Source organism: Budorcas taxicolor, chromosome 5 (genome assembly GCF_023091745.1).
Source record: "Budorcas taxicolor isolate Tak-1 chromosome 5, Takin1.1, whole genome shotgun sequence".
Classification (NCBI taxonomy): domain Eukaryota; kingdom Metazoa; phylum Chordata; class Mammalia; order Artiodactyla; family Bovidae; genus Budorcas; species Budorcas taxicolor.
This window is the reverse complement of record NC_068914.1, coordinates 32,229,715-32,234,813: the sequence shown is the minus strand read 5'-3', so window position 1 is coordinate 32,234,813 and position 5,099 is coordinate 32,229,715. Positions and strand designations below refer to the sequence as shown.

Here is a 5,099-nt window from a genome sequence, read left to right as displayed (position 1 = left end):
TATGAGGAGCCTGGTAGGCTACAGTCCATGGGGTTGCAAAGAGTTGGACACAACTGAGCGACTTCACTTTCACTTTCACCCTTGGGTTAGAAATTAAAGTTGGTCTTAATCCATCCAAATATAGCAGTCCTAACATGAATCAAATCAAGGAATAGACATGACTCAAGATTGGGAATAAGGGATGGAGAGATCTTAGCTTCTTCAGGATTTTTGCACAAATCGTTTAATTGCAGATACCCCACAAATTAAACATATAGGTATATGGTCTATTTTGGGAGGCACAAAGGTGGAAAGAAGAGGGGGTAGAAATCTAGTTTTTAGGACAGATCTTGTTTGAAATAGGAAATAAAGGAAGGGGAACACAAAAGAAAGGGTGGTTCAAGATGACCCCGCTTCAAGAAGTGGGGCCCCCAAGCTTATGTTTCAGATCTTTTTGCCTGGTGCAGAACATTTTGTCAAAGATGCTCTGGCTATTTTTCTCAATATAAAAAGAAGTTTGTAAACAATAAAACCCTAAAAGAACATGGAGAAGACCAACACATTATATTTATACAAACTAGGCCACCTAGAAGTCACCAAATCAGCTACTTGTGAAGTCCTACAAAGCCCAGACAAATTTAATAACTAGAGGCGGCAGCAGCTGGGGGAGACAAGGGTCAGACACACATCACCCAGTGCGTTCTATTGCGTTTGCCCCGTGACAACACAGTGAGGCAGGTCTGCAGTGACCTCACAGCTTGTAAATGAACCCCCCCCCACCACCACCACTTTCTCCTTTAGCTGCCATGATACTAATCACTGCTTCAGGAGGTCAGGACGCTGGCTCTGGGAACCACAAAGAAGCCATTGCTGATGGTCCCTCTGGAAGCCAAGGAGGAAAACCCCAGAATCGTTAAAGATCTTGTCCTTGCTTCACATATCCATCCCTGGGCAGCTCAAGATGGGTACAGAGGCATTGTTCTTAAAAACCTCTCCTTACCAACTTCCATTTCTTATAAAAACACACACTTACACCCTGTTGTGCATGGTCGGCCTAGCCCAGTCAGGTGAAGGATGGACCTGGTATATAAAGCGAGTCCTGCACCCTGGGATTATAGATATGGAACAGGAATCCTTTATCACACATACAGATGACCTTGGCCTAATCTTGGCTTCCCCTCCCTGCGCTTCTTACCTGACCCAGCCTCTCCTAACCTCTCTGCACCACGTTTTCCTGTTCAGACCAATTTCCAATCTTTCAGTAGGAAGGAGATCCAAGTCATAGGGCAACCCAGTTAAAACCTAGTCTCTCATGAAACGCTGATGAAGATGGAGGGGTTTCAAGAGGACACTATGGCAGAAGAGCCACCTCTAATTGGCAAAAATAAGGTAGTTCAATAGGCTATACACGCCAAATAGTAGTTCTCTCTGGTGATGCAGCATTCCTGCCATGCAGACCCAGAGCTGCCGCCTACTTATCCCGGAGATTACTCATGAACCTGAGAACACAGTGCAGGAATGAGGGCCTTAGATTAAAACACACAAAATACAAAACCAGAATATTTATATTACTAAAAAAAAAAAAAAAAGGCAAAAGGCACAGGATACGTCATTTGCACACAGCTAGTGCAGTTGACATCCTGGAGAAAAAGGGACCCAAGGTACAGTCACCAAAGGCCGCAAATAAATAAAATTGTGTTGGCCCAGGATGGGGTGAGAATGAGCTTAGAAGCGGCAGGTCTGCAGCTGTTCCCGCGATCACCCCTTTTGCCTGTCATCACAACCCACTACTTGAGACATTTCTCAGCATTCTGTCCCAAGAGGGAGTTATGAGGAGAGAAAATGAGGAAAACCCTGCCACCCCTCTGAGATGTTTCCTCCCACAGAATGTAGTGGCTTGTGGGTTGGGTCCATCAATCTGCTTTCTTCTTAATCTTTACACTCTGATATAGGAAGTATTATTCCACATTCTTCTTTAAGAGTCAAACAACTTCCCTACCCAGGCCACTTTCAAAAGCTGGAGATTCTGGGGTTGGAGACTCAGATAACGCACGCAGGGAGGGTTAACCCCCAAAGCCCTCGTGTGCATTTGGATAGGGCTGATTGGAGTTTCTTTGCCTCACCCTTCCTCCCACCTAGAGGGAAGAGGGGGTGATGCTGTGGACTCCAGCCTCAGACATATGGCAGTGCCAGCTGCTTCCTACCCACCCGTCCCCACTTTCTCCACTCTGCCGATTGATGCCTGCTTCTCAAAATTTTCTGATCACAAAAGGATAGCCCCCACCCACTGTGGCTCGATTCTGGGCCTCTGGGAGCATGGCAGAGCTATGGATCTCTTCCTCCTCCTCTGGAAAGTAGGCTGGCTTTCCCTGGGGGCTGGGAGCTTGCTGGCCTTCAGTGGGCACGAGGCTACCACGTGGTTGATGCTCTGGCAGAAGTGGCACTTCTTGGGCTGGGGTGGCCGTTTGCATTCCTTGGCATGATGGTCTAGACCTCCACAGTTGTAGTACCTGTCTCCCTTTGATCTGTGTTTCTGTATATCCTTCCCTTTGGGCCTCGTTTCACTCCCAATACAGAACATCCCACCAGGGCCGGTGACTCGGATAGATTCCAGGCCCTTGGCGGACTTCTTAAAAGGTGAACTCCACGGCCTCACCCTCCTTCAGGCTCCGGAAGCCCTCCATGTACAGCTTACTCTGGTGCACAAAGACATCCACCGGGGGGTCGAGCGCGACCCCTGCGCGAGCGGTCATGGACAGGAAGCCGAACCCCCTGTGCACGTTGAACCACTTACAGACGCCGGCACCATGCAGCAGCTGCGGCTCCTCCGCCGCGCGGGCCGCGTCCTCCGGCGTCTCCTCCGGCGCTTTGGCGCAGCCACCTGCAAACTGCTGGTTTGACACAGCCCACGGTAGTCGGCTGAGCCCGCGACCCCGGGCCCCTTCTCCGGTGGCTGCTGGCTCCAGAGAAGTCGGGAGGCAAAGGGGTGGCTCGGGCAAGAGGCAGCTACATCTTCCCCAGCTCTGCCCACTTTTTGATTGGTTTATTTGGTTTATTTTTTGGTGGTTATTGAGCTGATGTATATTTTGGAAATAAGCCCTTGTCAGCTGCATTGTTTGCAAATATTTTCTTTCAGTCCATAGGTTGTTTTCGTTTTGTATATGGTTACCTTTGCTATGTAAAAGCTTATAAATTTAATTATATCCCATTTGTTCATTTTTGCTTTTATTTCTCTTGCTTTGGGAGATTGACTATAAGGTCTGGGTTTTTAATGAAAAATGTATTCATGTATTTCTTGAGTAAATAAAATGCAATAATTTAAAAGAAAATAAAATAAGGAAATATCTTATTCAGAATACGATCCCTATAATATTGAAAGTATATAGAATGCTCAGAAATTGTGAAAAAAGCTAAACACATAAAAACCTAGAACTACATATGGTTGGTCCAGTAACTTTTACCTAATCAGGTCTTTTAGTCACTGTTTACTGAGCTGATGGTCTGGAGAGAGGGAGGTGATTCAACCTTCTATCCCAGGAGGGACTGGCCCTCTGAGAGCCAGGAGAGAGACTCACCCAATCAGCAGAACAGAGGGAGGTCTCCAGGAGTGATCCTAAAGCAGTAAGGCAAGTAGGCAAGCGGTAGGTGGTGGCGGGGATGGGAAAGGGGAGAAGTGGTCCTGGCAGAGAGAGAAGCATGAGATAATCATTTCGGTAGAGGGACCCAAAGCTTCCCCCACGTTCCTGGCCTGGAGGAAGGGGCCCAGTCCCTGGCCTCCGTGAGCCACCACCCTTGCAAGGAAGGCCCCGTGTCACTCTTCACCACTCACTGGCTGACCAGGGCACTCACTCTGATCTTGGGTGATGAACGTGGTCCTCAAGGCCTCCATCGCAGGGGGGATATCCTTGGAAAGCCAGGGTCATGGAAAGGAAGGCTACACGCCTTGGCCATCTTGTTTCTCCAGGGACCCTGTCATTACACTGGTGATAAACCTGCTGTTTTTCCCAATTAGCAGCCTTAATACCTCATGCAAGCCATTAACAGGCTGGTGCGGTGGATACACATCTTTTGATGTAATTAGCAATGTTGTTAGCCTAATCCATAATCGATACTCGGGTAATTGCTTCCTTGGGTTTGTATTTAGTCCTTGGGGTCTTGGCGTCATGAGGATCATCCGTCTCCAGATGTGATAATGAGTGTGTGTCAGTCACTGACAGCCCTGCTCACCCAGGACCCCTCAAGGGACAGCTCAGCAAGCAGACACTGATGGTCAGGCTTTGCCCCCAGCCTCCTGGAGCCTTTGGAGGATGTGGTTGCAGCGAATCCTGGGTCCATCAAAGGCTTGGGTTCCTGCTCTGGGAGTAGAGGTCAAAGGGTGGTCCCAGGGAAAGCTCAGACCCTCCCCCTCTGCATACTGCCACCCTTCCAGAAGATTCTAGGGAGAACACTGAGGATGGTCCCCCAACTAAAGGTGATGAGACATCATGTCCTTCATATTCTTCCTCCTCATGCTCCCTCGGCTCTCCCCCTCCAAGCGCAGCGCACCGTGGCGTGGCCTGCCTCCGCAGCTTGCTGGGAAGCCTGAGGCTGAGCCCAGTGCAATTTCCTCTCTCTCTGAGGCTGGCGACCGTGATGGCGGCTCAAGGTCAGGCCAGAGCGGCAGGAGAGAGCCTGTCAAAGGCAGTCCTTATGAATGGGTTCTCATCCGACTGTAATTGGAATTAATATTGAGGCTCTGCTTCCAGGAACTTCCCCAGCAGACAGATCTGGGCTGCAGAGGTCTGGGCTGGAATGCTCCGAGAGCCAGCCATAAATCTCTCCCCAACATGACGATGCACAAGCTAATTGCTCTGGAAGCACACAGCATGTCATTCCGCGTCCTCCCAGCCTCGATCCCCTTGCTGGGAACAGGGCCAGGGAGAGGTGGACGGGAGCTGGCAAAGTCACCGTGAAGGAAAACATTTTAATTCATTTAATTATGAGTCTCAGAAAACCAAGCTCTGTTTCTTCTTGAGCTAGTCAAAGGAAATGAGATGTGACACTTCCCACCCCCACCTTCCCCTTGGATAAGCTGGAAGTGCTGGATGTGGGCAGCATCAGGCCGAGTGCATCCAGGAGCA

The 5,099-nt window shown here is 49.3% G+C and overlaps 1 pseudogene; it reads right to left on the bottom strand.

Annotated features, from left to right (window-relative positions):
* Window positions 1-2,228: 2,228 nt before the first annotated feature.
* On the bottom strand, window positions 2,229-3,868 carry LOC128047558 (protein lin-28 homolog A-like; annotated as a pseudogene).
* Window positions 3,869-5,099: the final 1,231 nt, after the last annotated feature.